Consider the following 18,511-nt stretch of genomic DNA (forward strand, 5'->3'; position numbering starts at 1 on the left):
TGTAGACAGAGACCATTTCAGTTTTCCATACAGCCAGACTGGTGTGGTGGAAGATGTGTTACCCAAAAGCCCAGACATTTCCAGAAAAAGCCTTTGCTAACAGCCAGTCATCATTCCCTGAGAAAGATGAGCTAATTAGAAAATGAGTACATTTTTGCAACTTCTTTGAAATATCATCTCAGGAGCTCCTTGAGTTTTCATGAGGAATAAAATGTCCTGCTTTTTTTCAACAAGACCTTTAAATTCTCCTCTTTCCTTCAGGTAGATTTTTCACAGCCAAGACCATAACATTTCCTTACATTGTTACTGATGCTCTCATTATGAGTGCAGCATTTGCCCTGGAAATATAATAGGAACTCATAGATTATATTATCTAAACTAAGTACTATTTCCCTTCCCACTCATTTGGAAACTATCCCAAATAAAGCCTAACACACAGTTTACAGTTCATGCCCACTTAGGATTACATTAACAGCAGCAGATTTGCATGTAAGTAAATGCATCATAATTCTATGCTGTCACAGCTTTTGGTTGATGGACACTTAGAAATTCACAGTAAACTCTGTGAAGTGCAGTGAAGTTTCTGTGTTTTTAAACCACAATTACATGAAAATCTGAATTTCACATTTTATCCTGCCTCTTAAAGCGAGGTTTGAGCCCTCAGAGTTGTGCAGACAGCTTGGAAATGTGAATTTTAAGAAAACAAAAATCTAAAGGCTCACTGAATACAGATTTTTTTAAAATATATCTCTATATTTTTCAAACCATCTCATGATTTCTTAATGCTCCAGATTGGACAGTTTGGCTGCAAAGGAATTTTACAGAAGTTTAAAAGAGTTATGGCATGCTATGAGAAAGATGTAAATACATGCACAGCTTTCTCTCTGTCAAAGCATGATTTTCAGGTCTCCCTAATAAAAAGGCAGCTGGAAAGCAAAACACTTTGAGGGATTAACAGCAGAATTAATTTGCTGTTGGTTTGGTCATTTGTGAATTTTACAGATATACTCCCAGAGCAGAGAGAGAAAGCAAATTATTTATAATGCTCCAATAGGAGAGCAGTTCTATTGTACTTCAACTGGAAATGAATATTTATATATTGAATAAGTTTTGCTATTAAAAATAAACTGCACAAAACTCTAAGCAAGGGTTGTGTATCTTTTAAAAATACAAATCAAAATATACATCACTGCAGTATTGATAATAAACTAAAAAAGCCCCAACATCCACAAGAAATTAAACATTTCAATATCAGACTATGGTTATACATAAGTTTATGTCCAAACATATCTTTACTCACACCTCACTAAACAAGGCATATATTCAGGATATGAAGTCACAACAGTGCAATAGTGATAGTTACCTTCACAGAACTCAGATGATTTTCACTGTGGTGAAAATAAAATACAGGAAACTGAGATTATGTCAGATCATTACAAAAAACAACAAAAAAGAGAAGCAGAAAGAGTTAAATCTGATCTGGTTAAATCTAAATTTGCAGCCCTTTATACCTGCTAAGCACTGCTGAGTGCATTTCAGATCACTCTACCATGTGCCAGTGTTCCATTAAATGGCAGCCCGTGAACTGCACTCTGGGATAACTGCATGTGAACAAAACACATCCTCTGCTCTTGCTGTCAAACCCCCAAGCAACCAAACACATACACATACATGAAATAAGTAATATTTGATATTCTCTGAATGAGATACTCTGAATATCAGAGATATTCTGAATATCATGATACACTCAATATTCAGAGATGATATTCTCTGAATATTCTCTGAATGATTTCAATGCTGAGCATGGTAGTCCATAGTCCACTTCAAATTTAGCTTAGTTTAATGTATATTCAACTGTTAAATGTTATGATCTGAGACAATGAGTGACTTCTCTTTGAGCAACATGTCTTACAGAAATGTGGTTTTCAACTTCTTTGAAGACCATGGTCAGGGGTTAACTCTTTCCTAAAAAAAAGCACTGTGTGCTATAGATAAAGCTGTAGATAACTTGTACTAAATATAGAAGTAACGTGAAGAATTTCACCACATAACATACAGTTTAATAAACACACACTTTAATGGGTTGGTATGTCACTAATCTCCCCTCTATTCCACAAGATTCCACTTCTTCCTCTCAGAAATAAAAAAAACCCAAAACAGTCTGGAAAAAAACCTCTCAAACTATTTGCAAAGTAAGTTCACCAAGGAATTGTTTTGGATTGACACTAGTATCACATTTTCTTCTGACATTCTATAGTCTACTATATTTAATCACAATCAATATTTATATTGCCTAACTTTGACACACATCAAGGTAACATGTCTGACATGGTACTCAGCGTAGGCAGTTCCCACTTTTTAGGATAACAATTCAGTCAGATGTAATGCTAAATAAGATTTTAAGACAGCAGATGGCATCACTTAGTTATTTTTAACTGTTGCACACTGACCATTTACTGTGTATCATAATCCATTTTTCATTATGATAATCCATAATCCAGGAAATAACAGCCAGGATGAAAACAGACTGGCTCCAAGCTTTGAAAGGGACCACGAAACCAGATCTGCTATTCCATCTTCCTTTTACAATTTCTTTCTCTGTGTTCCTTGTATAATATCTAGGATATTGTAGGGTGATGAAAAAAGAAGGCAGAAAGATCTATTTCCTTTGTCAATTCAGATTATATGCAGATTTGAAAAGGTAAACATAAAAAAATAAAAAAAAGTTTGTCTGTACACAGGTTCAAACTGCCTGGAGAAAGGGGAATTCAGAGATGGCAATGTACTCAGTCATTTTTCTGGACCCTTTTCAGAATAATAGAAACATGCTCTACACAGGGTGTTTGGAAAGCTCCTGTCACAGTAGTTAGCAGGTGTTACAGCCACAGTGTGTGACCACAGAGGTGCATTTTTCCATGTACTGTGAGGAACCTGAGCTTACAATGCCACCAGGGAACAGCCAGCTGGACCACCTTCATCAGGCTCGTGGCAAGACTGTAAACTCCAGGATGGCAGCCCATGGTGCAGACCTGGTGCCCCTATGCTGGCTGATTCCAGGTAAGGCTGTTGGAATCTGTCTCCTCCTGAACCACAAACAATTCCACAGAACAACAGAGGGTCCCTTGATGCATGGGAAAGGGGGAATAAACCATACAGAGAAGGGAAAAAATAAGGTCAGAATACAGGAGAAACACTCCCCTCCTCACCCACACATGCACAGTTCTGCTTTCCTTTGCCCACTCCTAACATTTTCTCTGGTCTTACTTTTTTAAAAGTCTTTTCAAAGAGCCATGCTGTACACACTGCCTGAATTTGGAGACTGCAGTCTTAGAGAATATTGGGCAATTATCTGCAGGGTTCCCAAGAGCATCCTTACTTGCTGGGTAAGTGCAAATGCCCACCAGAATTCATGCTGAGTGTTTAGTGTGCATTTTATAGCAGCCAAGAGCTTGACCTGAGCATCTTCTGTTGGCAGTAATAGATTGTCAATGAATAACGAGTCACGAAAACCAACAGGGCAAAGGAACTTGTGTGGAAGCTATAGGTTTCTTCAGAAAAGAAAAAAATACTGCAGAAAATACTGAAAACAAATGTTAAAAGCAATGAAGGCATTATAAAGTCTTTTCATTTTCCATCTTCATAAAGCTCCATTTTCTCCCCTAGTGTTCAGATCAGCATTATACCACCAAAGCATTCATCCTTTATGCTCTAAGCCTAGGACAGAAATAAGCCTTTTTAGTCACTCAGAGCATATCATTACACCTCTGGAAAGCAAACAGAGCTCCAAAAGCTGTGAGGAACAGAGGGTAAAGAAGAGAAAGTATCAATCTCTGGCACAATTAATTACTCTTTTTTTTTTTTTATGGAAGTCACTTTCTAATGTGTTGTTAGTGCATATATTCGACAAAATTTCTTTCCTCCATGGGTTCTTTTCCAGCCTGCTAGCAATACAAATTGAATGTTACTGGAAATAGAATCCATAATAGAATGAATTAAACTTCTAGATCCAACAATAATGCGAATCCAAACTAACAGCAGTATTACTGATGTCATGATAATTGGCATTGATACTCACTGTAGCCATATGCTTTCTGCTGAGTCAGTTTATGAAATACCGAAGTCCAAAAGATAGACAAAAGAATAAATTCCTAGAGGTCACCAAATAGTTGGTAATGTTATTTGTAGTGAACATCACAACTGTAAAAACACGAATTATCTGATGCAGTCGTCTCCAGTACCAGTGGTTTGCCTCAAGTGATCTTGTCCTGTCCTAGGGTAGAGCTGCAGCAAAACACAATTTGGACACAAAATCCACAAGACATAAACTCAGGAGGTCTGTCCTCAGTGTCAGAGGTGAGGTCAGGCAGACTTTAAATTTTAGCTGAAGGATATTCATTGAAGCATCAGACCATATTCTGACATTACTTAGAGGACTAAAATTACACACAGAGGTCTTGCAGGGCTGTCTAAACCAGAAGCAAGTCAGCTGCCTAAGTCCTGCTGCAATCAGCAGCTATTTAATTGCTTTAAACCCTGCAAAATACCACTGAGGACTTCCAGTGGTATTTTACATACATTTATGTACCTAGGCATTTCCAAATATCTGGTCTCTAGATACAGGTGGAGCCCTTTAAAATTCCTCAATATGGAAGCCATTCTGTCCCATTTTATGAATTTTGTGGTAACTGAATCTCACAGTCAACCTATGTACTGCATTCTTTATGCACAGGCACACACACAGAAACAGAGGAAAAGCATTTTCTAAAATCCCAGGGAAGTTCTGTAGACATGCCTACATTATTTTACAGTCAGCTATATAGAGCTTTTGAGCTAAGCTGTGTTAATGAAGCATTATATTCCCCCCAGGAGAATTTATTTATTTTCTTACGGCAGGAATAAGCAGATCTCCAGAGCTCCAACAATCCCTACCACGAACCCCGAAAGGATTCAGGTCATGATCTGCCTTCCTGCACCTACAGAATAATTTCCTTCCCAAATACCCCTTCCCATTTTTTCTAGACTAGTCTTCCCACCTAAATTCTGAATTTAAATAAGCAGTAAGAACATTTCTCAAGTGCATATAACAATCTACTTACACCTTTATCCCAATCCCAGCTGTCCTAGTTGGTTTGCAGACACCTGTGTAGAAAATGCCAAAGGGACTGGCAATCTCCTCAGTTCCTTTAACAGAGTGCAATTCTGAAAACAAGAGAAATTTATCTCCTCCTTTCTGTCTTCTACAGTGCTTCTGAACTGGTGGTAGGAGGAGCAGAAAGTCTCCCTATCTTGCAATGTGAGAAAAAGCGAAAATTCCCATCAGAAGTGACTCACCAACATTAATCATATATACACCAGATTGAAAGGCACTCAGAACATGAAGTCAGAATCCCAGCCTCAGCTAAGCAAATGAGAAGTAAATGTCTCAGTACTACCATATTCTTTTAACTGCTCTATCTGTACAGTTTTGCACAATGAAGCTGATGAATATAAATTTATTGTTTCTAGCACTGAACTTCCACTGAGAAGTGCTGCAGAATCTTTTGGAAGAACAAGCAGCTGAGTAGCATGGAACTTCCTGTGTCTTGAAATGAATAAGCACCAGTGTAAAAATTTTCACATGTAAAGCATTCATATTCACATGACTTGCCACCTGGCCTGTGCATTAAAGTGAATATACTTATAGCTTAACCAGGCAGATGAAGATCAGAATCTTAAATAGCCAAATTACACTGCAGGTCAAGATATTTAGTCTCCTGTTTGCTTCTCATGGGGAGTACTGTGAATTTTTATTCACCAGCACAAAATCCAAGTAAAAAAAATCCATAGTGTACTGTTTAGATTCAGGACTACGGCTGAATATAGGGGAGAAGAAAAAGAGAAAAGTAGTAAGAAAAAGTCCTACTGCCTCCAAAAGAAAGTTTGAGAATGAGAATATTTATTTTCTTATTTAAAAAAACCACAACAAAACCATCTTTGGACATAGACACATGCTACTTGAATCTACAAAGCAGGGAATTTCCTCATTCACACATCTGTCATACTGCTCTACATTCTTCATAAACTGGACTCAGACTTTTTGCCTTTCTAGTAGTCTTAACTCTATATAATACTAACGATCCAGCTCTCACAGCACTATACCCAGAATTATATATAATATATGAACAATATTCTATTAGCCACAAAAAACCAACAGTACGAATACAAAAAGTAAATGACACTCCTATTTTTCAGGGAAGTATTCCAGTGCCCAGAACTAGATTATAGTCTGTCACAGTCCTGTAAACTCAGGATAAATCAAGTGCTGCTCTAGCATTACCTTGGCATAAAAGAAATCAAGCCTCACACTGCAATACAGTGCTTGAGCTGCTGCCAAGTTAACAATGTCTATTGGCATTCCATTACATTGCATTTCTGGAAGCTAAGGCACAACTTCAGCATGAGCAGGGCTGCTCTGAGCAAGAGACCTGTTCTGTTCAGCTCAACACTCACCTGACAAACAGGTTTAATATATAGCACTGTGTGACACACAAAACCAGGCAACGATGTAAATTTAGCTCCTCACTGATTGCTCGAGGATATTTAACTCAAACATTGTAACTATCACTGTAAATAATAACAATACTTGCGTAAATCCTGCCTATGACTCGCAAACTTAAGAACAAAATGGTCACATTTTCTTCTGAGTAGAGGTATTTAAAAGAGTCCTGGTTTAAACTGGGTTCTGTTATACTTCAGACATTTATATTTCCCTAGAGAAATGCTTGCATGACTTCAGAGCTTCAGTCTGCACTATTTCCTCACACAACAGAAGACCTTGCTGCTTTGGACAGATCACGTCTGGCTTCTGGTATTCCCTCTCCCAAATCCTGACAGGGAGCAAGACCCCCAGGATGAGCACAGTGATAATCTCACTCTCTGTGACATGGGAGTATGGCTTTTTGCACAAACATGCTGCTTCAGACTTAGATCACAACCACCCACTTTGAGAAGCTTTCTGAGGCAGATTGATGCTGTGCCCTCATCCTTTGAAAAAAATCAAACTTGATTTCATCATCTGAAATCTGAGGTACCCCAAAACACTCCTCACTTCTGAGACACTTGGATCTGCCTGTGCATCATTCAAGAAAATAAAAATCTAGAAAACAGAATCATAAACTGTCCATGATGCCACATTTAAAGGGGTCCCTAGCAATGTCAGTAAACTAAGTTAGCCAGTGAGAAAAGAGTCAAAAAAGTTAAATGGCAGGGTGGAATAGCTACAGAACTCCAGTACAGACCCAATAACATCTCTTTCTCTCTGTTATGAATACAAAGGAAGACAACTCTGCCCTAAAGGAAGCTCACATCAATCTTTCAGTAAAGGTTAGCTGGAGCAGGACCACGCTCATTTGTTCTGCTTCCACATCTTGTTTGTGGAAGTTTTTCCAATGTCTTAACTGCCAAAAACACTCGACACAAGGAAAGCCTTTTTTAAAACAGAGCCAGGCTAAGGTTCACAAACTTCTCATGAGGTTCCTGAAGATTTTATCTTACAGATTCAGTCACTACTTTGTAAAGCAAGAAAGACAGATGTTCTAATTTTTGGTGACTAGGCTTTTCCACATGTATTTTGACATGTTTGAAAGAAATGCACTCAGTAGAAAGGGTTAGAGACATCCTAAGATGCAAATGTCCCTGATGAAATAACTCCACTTCCTCTGGGTAAAGATTTTATGTAGTAAGTAAAAAGAAAAACCGGTGATAAAGAGATCCAAATTGCTACTGATGGTCCCAATGACATGTTATTGTAGTCTGAAGAGCAAAAGCATGCAAGATATTGAAAAGTCATATTAATAATGTACAAAAGTTCAGTCTAAGGACTATCACTTTGGTTGTTACATAAGATCCTATGAAGAAAAAAATCAGAAGAAGGCAAATATTTGTTTCTTGGTAGATTTTGAGAACATAAAACATGACTACTTGATTTTACTTTGAAAATTAACATCTTTACTCTCTTTTTGTGCAGTGTTAGAAAGAAGTGGGAATAATACCTCACAGGATTTGAGAGTTGTGACTATTAAGAACAAATCAACCATGATCAGCTTGCAATCTACATTTATAACAACATATACAGCTTATTGAATCCAGAGCAGCAGAGGGGACCAATCCATACTCCTGTGAAGTTCCCAGCTCTCAAAAATCACTCCAACTTACATGTGAGAAAACCAAAATAAAAGGTTGCTGCCACATGCCTAACAGGGACTGTACACAGGTGTTTAAATTTAGAGTGGAAAACTGCTCAGCTTTCCACAGCCCTTCTGGCATGATCAGTAAAATGTCAGTCTGGTGGCCAAAGCTCAGCCCCACCACACTGAGATCCACACAGCAGTGCCTGAAAAGGCAGAAAGTACAGGAGGTGGTCTCCCTGAGGTACATGTGAAAGGCCACATGCTTACAGGACAAAGAGATGACCAGTTTTTATTCTAAAACCTACACAGATATGAGAATATATTTCTGAAAAAAAAAAAGAAAAAAAACTAAAAAACCCCAAAAATAAACTAAGAAAAGGGTGAATAAAAAAAAAGAAGCAAACCATCAAATCAAACCCAAAAGTCAGATGTGACCACCAGTGGGAAAAAAAAAACCAAACCAACATAATGAACCAGAACAAACATAAACAGAGATTCCCAATTTTAGGTTATTCTCTAACCTAGTGGCTTGTACCTCTTCCAAGAAAGTGGCCTTGGAACCTCCCTCCAGGCCACTCTGCAGAACAGTGAACCCAGATTTTCTGGGTCCTGTGGAGCCCTCTCTGGTACACTGATAGGTCTGTGATGTAGCACTGCTTCATCCTTTCCATTGCTCAGGGAGCTCAGGCACTCACTCAAAGCTGCAGCTTCCCCTCCAGACAAAGCCATTTCAAAAGTCTGTTACAACTTCGCCACTTCCCTCCCTATTTTCATGGAGCCCCATGGAAATTGTTTAAGGTCAGCAGGACAGCATTTGCAGAGCAGGCACAGCAGTGCAGCAGCAGTGTCAGATGCAGACCCCACCCTGCAGCTCTCTGCCCAACTATGAGCGCATCCATGTCCAAGGTCCAGGGCTTAATCCCTTCTCCTCTCCAGATGCTTTACAGCAACTGCTCTCAGACAGGCTGGAACACAGTGTGAAGTGCTAAATTTCAAGTACATGTCTCTGCTCTTAAGACTCTGATTCCTCTTTCTTGTCTGTTTAGAAACATACTGAAGTAACATTCACCATAAATAAAACAAATGTCTTTGGGAAAGGCCTCAGCAAGATGCTCAGAAAGTCTTCTGCAGTTTGTGATTCAATCTGTTTCATTCTCCAGTTTAATCTGACACATTGGCTTGTTATTAATCTGTGTGATACTTCAGAAATTTTCAGTAAGTCCTACTGAAAAATTTTCCTCCCATTTAGACTAAATGTGAGTTTTTGGCCATGTTATCTGAATTTTTTCACTGATCAGAGAACAAGTTCTAAACTAAGTTCTCCATTGATAGAAAGGCGCTGATCTGAATATGGAAAATCAGAAATTGCAATCTAATTAGAAAACTCTCATGAAATTGAAGTCTCAGAGGCAAGGGGACAGTTTTATCTTCTACATTTCTAATTAATTTCTACCCTGTTAAGTACACCCAAATTCACATTTGCTTTCATTTCTACCTAATGATATAGAAGTCCCAGAAAATTATGCTGGTAAACAGGAATAATGACCAGTCTTGATGGTGATATAACAAGAAAGGAACAAAAGAAGGATCATGAAAAATTGTAGAAGTAAGCATTCAATACCCAAAGGGAACAATTCATGGGAAGTTAATGTAGCTAATGTAGTTAATGAGTAGCCAATATGGGACTGAGCAGGAAATCAAGAGTCAGAAACCTATGGAAGAAAAGCAGCAAATTAAACAAGGAGAACACAGAATGAAAGAGGATGTTGGCAACAGGTAGAGAAAAATTCAGGGCTTTAGAAAATGAGAAGCATTGAAATGAATTTCAATTGAATTGAAATCCATTGAAAGTCAGATGCAGGAAGGTGAGAAAAAAACAAGGCCAGAAGAATCAAAAATAATTTCAAAAAATAAGCCACTGTTAAAAAAAAATTATGTGATACACAAATTTTGGCAGCCTGTCAAACTTTAATTACCTTTTCAATTACTAATTATGTGTTCCAATTGACTGAATAAGACAGAATTTCTAGAATTTTAATGTTACCCTTTTTTTTCATCTCTGCGATCTCATCTCAGTGGAGAACCAATGTCTTCAATGACAAGAACAGGACATTTGCGACAAGAAAATCTCTACCCCTTAACACTACAAGAAACCCAAGTAAAGGTCTATGCTAAATGAAGAACAAGGCAGAAACTTCAACTACATCAGTGAAATAGGGTTTTACAGGTCTTTGTGAAAATAAACCTCTCTGAGAAAGCAACCCATGTTACTGACATACAACCAAGTTACTCACATACTCACCAGAAGCATCTCCATTTCTTCCTAACTGTTCTCCAGACTGACTTCTCTTTAATCAAATAAAAAACATAAAGACACTGTTGGGTCCAAAGCCAGTGTTATCACCTCCAGGTCACCTTCTATCCCTCCTCTGTGGGCAGCAGCACTGGGGCACAGGAAGGGCAGGGAGCAGATTCAGGCATTTCCCCTGCAGATTGGTGCTGTAAGTAATGCCTGGCCCAAAGTGCTCCTGCTCCTTCAGGGACAGTAACACAGAACATGTTGTCATTTACAAACAAATGAAAAAACGCCAATTGCACACCTTTCACTTATGATGCCTTTCAACTACACGTGTCTAATCTTAAAATTATATAACTTAATGTGCATTGGCCATGGGAACATGAACTCATTTTTGTGCTACTGCTTTTCCTAAAATTACTTTAACAGGCAGATTATTCATTTAAGATAGAGCATTAAGTCTTTTTGTTCAAATTCAATGGGAACACTTATGCAATGCATGTCAAAATGAAATTAATATGCATTAAAATCTAGCCTTTGATGAGATTCAATGTATAGAGAGTAGTGCTTACTCTGGAGCCACCTGGGAAGACATCCTTTATCTCTTTTTTTAATTTTAGCATTTAAGACTAATTCTTTCAATAACTGTTAATGCTTAATTAAGAAAGATGAGAAGTAATCTCTCTTAGAGGATCCAAAACAAATATAAATGCCATTTCAGAACATCTGTTGTTATAGATTAGGTATAATTAATATTGTTGTAAATGAAAAAAAAAAACTGGATTAAACTGATACTGTACATCATGGGAACCTTGATAAAGTAAAAACTCCTGTTCACAGCTCTCTGAGAACCGAGGATTTTCTGTATTCTGCAGAACTGCGTAAAATGCAGAGCAAACAAAGATTAATCACTTCTGCGCCCATGGTCACTAAAAGGCAAGGAAAAATTTTACAGATTTTATAGAAGAAAACTGGGTTTGAAATTGTAGGGGAAAAATGTTCAGAGTACCTGAAATTTTGCTGGAAATGAAAGAAAAGCTCAAAGGAAAGGAAACTTCCATTTTTGCAGTGGAGAAGGCAGCAGTGAGAAAATTAATCTTGTGCATTAATCTTAGCATTCCTCCCAAGTGACTCAGGCCTGCAGAAGAAAACATTCCCACTATCGGGTTAGAAAACGTCATGTTTCCCACACAGAAGGGAGGAAAAAAGCCTGAGCAGGGCTGGTTTTACTACTTTTCTCCTGATTAATTTGCTTGGAGACCCTTCTGTTGTTCAGTTTCAAATTGTTGAGGAAAATAGTTGCCATTTACGAAAAAAAAATTGAATTAGTCCTCGTATGTACAATAAGATTGAGTCAGAGCATTTCTAAACAGTTAACTATTTATAATTTATTCTAATAGTTCTTGGTAAAAGCATCTTAGAACCACATCAGCAGCAAAACAGAAGATAGGCTAATAAACTCTGTGGCAACGTTTACACGCTTAGGAGTTATAAATACATACTTTATGTGGTGACAAGCAGAAAAGAGAGCCCAGTAAGCAATGAAGAGTGGGCTCCCCCTTGGTGAGCTGGAAGAGTGAGAGAGGTCAGACAGCCACCAGCAGCACCTGAACCTCCACCATTTCTTATGTCTGAGCCAAATGTCTCTTTTTAAAAGTGAGACCCCAGCTCTGTTGGGAGCACTGACCCCACACAGTTCTCAGGTGCCTCTGTAAAAGCCAACACTGTTACCAACAGGGAAAAAAGCACATGTGCAAAAAGGACAATCAGTTCTGATGCTTCACTCAAACCCTCCATGCCTGCAGAGCAGAATCCTCCTGCTGGGCACCACAGCATTAAGGGCAGCTACAACCAGAGCTTCCACAACCAGCAGCGCTCAGCAGGCGGCTCCCAAAGCGGTGCCCGAGGGAGCAACAGGTGTGCAGGTGTGCCCCAGCTGCAGATGTGCAGATGTGCCTGAGCAGATGTGCCCCAGCTGCAGATGTGCCCCAGCTGCAGGGGCTCAGAGCAGCAGTGTCCCCACTCAGCAGCAGGAGAGCCTCGTGCCACAGCAGCCCTGGGCCCGCTCACCCTCCCTGGGACAGGAGAAGCCGCCCCTGTGCAGGTACAAGAGGGAGCAGCAGGATGGTCACACCCGCAGGACTCAAGGCAGACCCCGATGCATTTGAAGGAAGGATGGGCAGGACACAGCTGAGCATTGAAAACTAATTTAACTAATTTACTGTCTTCATAAAACATGTGGGACAGCAAGGTAGGAGACTCAAAAATGCCTCCTGTACAGCCACGTAAAAAACACCAAAGCTTAACCACTTGCAAAACAAGGAGTCAATTAAACTATACTGAACACTATACAGATTGTTATTTATTAATCTTTAAATTATTTCCCAAACAGTTACTCAGCTAAGCTTCTGATTTGTTTTGTATTACTGTCACATGAAAGTTGAATTTTGAATGATTTTTCGCTACTGTTATTTATACATGTAGCAACCATTTACAATTCAAAACCAGTATTTTACTGTGTCCCTGAAAGAAAATTATCAGTTTGGACTGAATAGTTTTTCTGTACCATCTTAGGTCTTTCACTAATTGCCTTTTCACAATACAACATTTGAAAAAGAACTGAGATTATTGAAAATAAGTGTATTGGCAAGGAAGGAAGGCAAAATATTAAGGGCAAATATTTCAAGTTTTTAAAGCCAAGTCTTCCTATTATCAAGTCCCCCTCTATTCCCAACTTCCTGCAATTTTATTTTATTCTACCAGACAGAAACGTTGTAGAAAGATATAAAACATGATTTAAATGTTTTTCCTCTCCTTATATATCTTGCATGTTAGGTCAGTTGCTCCACTTCACAGCTCAGCTGAAAATTTGTAATAAAAACACAGAGGTAAAATACATGTGAAGAATGCTGCCATAAAATACACAAATTCTTTTATCTTTCAAAGAAACTCAAAGAAACACTTGTCACACAATGGTAAGTGATGTAAGACAAAAGGATGGAATGAAAGTTATTAACAAATTTTTCCATCTTTCTTCTCTATCTCACAGTGGTTTACAATATCCTTAGTTTTGTGCTGTAAGGGGTTTTCTTTTTGGTTGCTGTTGAGTTTGGCACAGACAAAGACAAAATATCTGCAAGTCATGACCTATTAGAAACTTCTATACAAAAAACTAAAATAAAGCTTATTTCTAGCTAGGTGTTCATTTTAATCTATCAGCAGGTTACAAAGAAAAGATGAAAGTAAGCACAAAGAATTATTATATACCAACTAAATTTGACTGATGAGTTTTCAAGGTGATTTTAAAATTAACACTTTCACAAAATGTGTATATTGCAGACTTTGCATTACATATGTGAAAAAAAGACTGTGGCATTTATTTCAAGACAGAATACAATACAGAAAGGTCAGATTTTATGTTCTTATTAAAAAGTTCGAGAACTAACATCTTCTTTCCCCTTCTGTCACCAGGTTCTTAACAATTTCACCAAAAAGGAGCACCAAGTAGACATCCAGATATACTCATTTTTTCATCCATTCATAGCCATTTTTTCATCCCTTCACAGCCCACTAATTATTGTAATCTGCATTCATGTTAACATTCATATTTACTGATTTGTTATAAGCACCTTTCATACATACACAGACATGGATGTGAACTTGGGAAAGGATTATAAAAAAACTTCATAAAGAACTCTACTAATTTCATCAATGTCTGACAGCTTCACTGAAAGACTTCACCGGAAAGATACAACCCAGGACTAGATTTTAAACCTAGTTAACCTTCACCCAGTAGGGCAGAAACTGCAGATTTTGTTTTATTTGGAGTACCTGGTGTTCTAATGCTTCAGAGTATCTCAATCACATAAGAAAGGCATCTCTTAAAGGCAGAATCTATAAAAACAGGAATAAAGCCAGCTGTTGATCCCTAATAAATGAAATAAGAACAACTATCAGACAGACATTCTCAGAATAAATAGAGAGATAGGGAAACTCAAACCACTGAGAAGTGAAATAACATCCCACAAAAAAGTCAGTAAAAGAAAAAGATACCCAATTCTATTGACATATTAGATTGGCCTCAGGGTGGGATATTCAACCCCAAAAAAGTCAAACATACCAAGTAAGGTCAACTATAATTTAAGATTTGTTATAATACCCTTATTCTCTATTTTAAAAAAAGTTCAGAGATTTCTTTGACCCAAATTTTACATAATTAATTAGAAAGCTTAGAGTTTTAAGTGTTAAAAAACAATCTTTATATAGGTCCAGATCTTAAAATGCAACCTTTTAAAAAGAGCTCTTCAGGTATATTCCAAGCTGTCAGTTTGTTTAGTAATATACTGAAAGCTTAAGAGTAGAAACAGTCTGCTGAAGTCAGTAGGTCTACACACACTGAATTCAGTCACAGAGGATTTTCTCTTTAATGCTGATGTTTCAGAACTGCCCAGGAAAATGCTTTGATGGTAGATAAAGATTAAAAATATAACACACTTCGTTTAGCACTGAAGTCAGCCATTACTCACCTCTTTCATTCAATAAAGATTGACTTCTTGATCTACAAAACTTCCTAGTCACCTATCAAAACATTACCTATTTGCTCCACTGCTTATTATTCTTAGGGACCTTTCTCAGGATTCATTTGACCTGCCTCTCATTGATATTGTCCCATTCCCTGTAATATTTGTCTGCTAATCCATCTCATCTGCCTGGATGAGCTCTGCATCCTCCTTTGCCCATTTCCTCCTCTTAAAGAGTTCTTGACTCCTTTCAGTGCATCTTCCTCTTCCCTGGTTTTTACATCCATGCTATATCCTAGAAATGCATTAACAGAAAAGGACAATCCCTTTGAAAAAAGGACTGTTTCCCCTGCTTCTACTCTTCTTGCACTTATTAAAATATCAGTAGTTTGGTTTCTTCTTAGCCTGGAACACAGGCATTAGGCAGCTGCAGCAGCAGTGCCCCTGGGTGAGCGCTGTGCTAAGATCACAGTGCAGAACACTGTGCTCACATGGCAGCTCCACAGTGACTGGGAGCTGCCTTTGTCACCCTTCTGTGGTAAAGGAACAGGTCACTTTATCTGTGCATCACTCAGTAAGAGTGACACATTTGTATGGACAGAAACCTCTTAATACACATATGCAACAAACTAGCAGTCATCCTGATGGAACTTCCTGACATTTCCAAAGCACAAATCATTCAGGAGAGCTGTTTCAAGTCTTGCTGTCACATAAGGTACCTTCAGAGTATACATACTATACCACTAATAGCTGCTTTACACAGTCAGAGAAGTGTAAAAGAATGTTACTGTAATTAACAACTGACCCTTTTACTTTGCATGTAAGGGAAAATGCATCAGAACATATCCATAGCAAAAAAAAAAAGTCTGCTGAGACAGAGTCCATCAAACCCCTCTAAACACTTTGTCTCTGTTATTTATTTTAACCTTGCACAAATGCTGTGGGGTTTTTTAATGAAGGAGACTAAAATAAAATTTAATATTCTTATATAATAAATAATGCAACAGAACCTCATTGTAGGTATACTTCGGCGCAACTAAGAATGTTTAATCGCTTTTTTCCTAGGATCCTCCCATAACTTGACATTTCAAAAGTTGTACAGCATGTCAGCAAAAAATAATGCACTGATGGGAATATCCTGACAGAAGTGAAGTAATCTGCCACTGCCAAACTTGAAGCAATTTTCTTCAAAAAAAAACAAACAAAAAAACCCAAACAAAAATAAAGAAACCATAACTACAAGACCTAAAAGACTATTCAACCACAAAACTATAATTTATTTTCTAATACGTCTCTTCATATATACTAACTAGCTCCTGTCTCTTTTCTTTTAAGAAAGTACTAGACAATATGGCAAATATATGTCAATAAAACAAACTTTAAAAAGGTCTCCAGGTGTTCAACCCTGCAAAGGTTTGAGCACCTGAAAGGTGAGAGCTTCCCCAGACGCTTAATGCTTAACAAGAACTTTCCATATCTCTTGAGACCAAACCTAAAAGACCTTTTTATTTCTTGGTGCCAACCCAATTAACATAAATGTATCTTCTTCATTATGTGTTATCTGGGAAATGTGAGCAGTGTCCCGTCTTTGAATAAAGCTTTACTCTTCTGAGCCACAGAATTCTCGGTAACATTTTAGCCATACACATCTGCAGCTTACTTTGTATGAATTAATGTGGCTTTCCCATAAAAATCGGTTTTAACATCATAAATAACTGACAAGTGCTAAATAAACTCTTTGGAGAGCAAAGCTCAGGATGAGATGGAGATTCCCTGCAGCCACCCCACCTGGCACCAACACAGCAGAGGCCACCACAGCTGCTTGTCCCCACCAACCCAAAGCTAACTGGGGCATTCCAAGAGCTGTGGCTCCTGGAAATATATTGAATGTCACATTCACAAGGAACATAACTGGGCAAACCAAGTGCACCACTGGGATGGAAGTTACTCTGAAAAGATGCAAGGTTTTTCTGCTTCCCTGTTTATGAAAAATCATATAGCATATAGCCAAGTTTTCACAGGTTTTCTCCCATTTTTCAAGTTACAGAGCAATATACACATCCTAAAAATAAGCAGAAAAAAAAAAATTTACAAGTGCTTCTGACATTCACCCTTATATGCCATTGTCTGCCATTTTCCTTGACTTTCTACCTGTTCTTTCCACCCTAAACCCATGTATCAGTACTTCAGCCCTTTCACCTCCACTCGTACATGGCACCATCCCACAGTGGCATCCATGGGGAAACTCACTGTGCCCTGGCTCCCTACACACTTCCAACTTCTCCAGCTTGGGCAAGGAGAAAAGGTAAGATCAGGGGCTTGAAGAGAACCATCAAGAACTGTTTCAGAAGATGACTGAGCAACACACATTTCCAGCATAGCTGTATGCATGTATGCCTGCTCTGTGCATGCATACCCAAGGTCCAGGGAGACAACACAGTCAAGGAAGACAGAGTCTCCTCTGGCTGGCTGAGAAGGCTGTCTGGAGGAGGAATTAGAGGGCAAGGACAGGACTCTTCCTCAGCACTGGGCCTCTGCCAAGACCAGGCAATGGGATGAAAGGACTTGACCTCTGAAGCTGGCCTGAGGATTAAATAAGCTGCTTCACATGGTGTACAAATGTAACTGTTTTGATTGTGGTTTGCCATCCTACTAGACTGTAATACAAGGTTTTCTCTCAGCATAAACAAATTACATCAGGCCTTGTGGGACACCATGCACACATTTCCCCCATGAGTACCTCCTCTGTGTGACATTGCACCAACCCTGCATCTTGGCAGGGAGGGTACCCACAGGCCAGGCACAGGCCACCACAGGCAGATCCTTGCTGGACACCATCATGGTACTCAGTCAAAACAATATCAAAAGAGACAGCCTATGCAAAACCTAATATCACAAGGATCCTTCAATAACTTTTCTAAATGACCAAATCTCCTCATTCTCTACCCGGATGGTCACCAGTGACAGCTTCTCAAAGCCTAATGTGAAGATGACAAAGGGCTGGGTTCCATCACCTTTACCAAAGAAAATACAGAGGCATGAAGAGAGTAGTTTTGAAGCTAAGAATATTTTAAGTAACTGAGTTAAAAGCAGATGCAAAAATTTTTACCAGCAGAGGTAAACCCTAAAGCAGAATCTGATAAAAATCTGAAAGAAGTAGCTTCTACCAACTGAATGATTGAACCGATGTATGTTAGAACATTCTTTCTTTCATGTAGTGATACACTGAGCATGGTCCTGTTATAAATACATCCAGCACAAGAATAATCACATCCACTGCCAGGGATAAGAGGATTCCGTGTACATGGCAATCAGCCCTGGTCACACTGAGTGAAACACTCAGGGAACTGCAGGCGGGAAAAAAGAGAAGATGAAGTCTATTGTAAAGACAGAGTACAGTGTCATTTCTATTATTCACTTCATTACACTGATGAAGAGTTTCTCTGATGAACTGGGCAACACAGCCACGAACTTCAGACAGCAGCTTTCCAAAAGGAACAGATTTAGCCGCTTTCTGATTTTACATT

At 38.6% G+C, this 18,511-nt stretch overlaps 1 protein-coding gene across 3 annotated transcripts in view; it reads right to left on the reverse strand.

Moving 5' to 3' along the window:
- ARHGAP6 (Rho GTPase activating protein 6) overlaps positions 1–18,511 on the reverse strand; it is a 311,150-nt gene that overhangs the window by 113,582 nt on the left and 179,057 nt on the right. The window contains exon 1 of one of the 3 annotated variants that reach the window (XM_054271898.1): positions 5,097–5,109. The exons of the other annotated variants lie outside the window; for them this stretch is intronic. The gene's annotated coding sequence lies outside the window, so the exon portion shown is untranslated. Of the gene's footprint in view, positions 1–5,096; positions 5,110–18,511 lie in introns of those variants that run through there. 3 annotated transcript variants of the gene reach the window in all.

The sequence above is a fragment of the Melozone crissalis genome, unplaced genomic scaffold (genome assembly GCF_028551555.1).
Source record: "Melozone crissalis strain CALT ecotype California unplaced genomic scaffold, PUWL_Pcris_2 ptg000013l_1, whole genome shotgun sequence".
Taxonomy (NCBI): domain Eukaryota; kingdom Metazoa; phylum Chordata; class Aves; order Passeriformes; family Passerellidae; genus Melozone; species Melozone crissalis.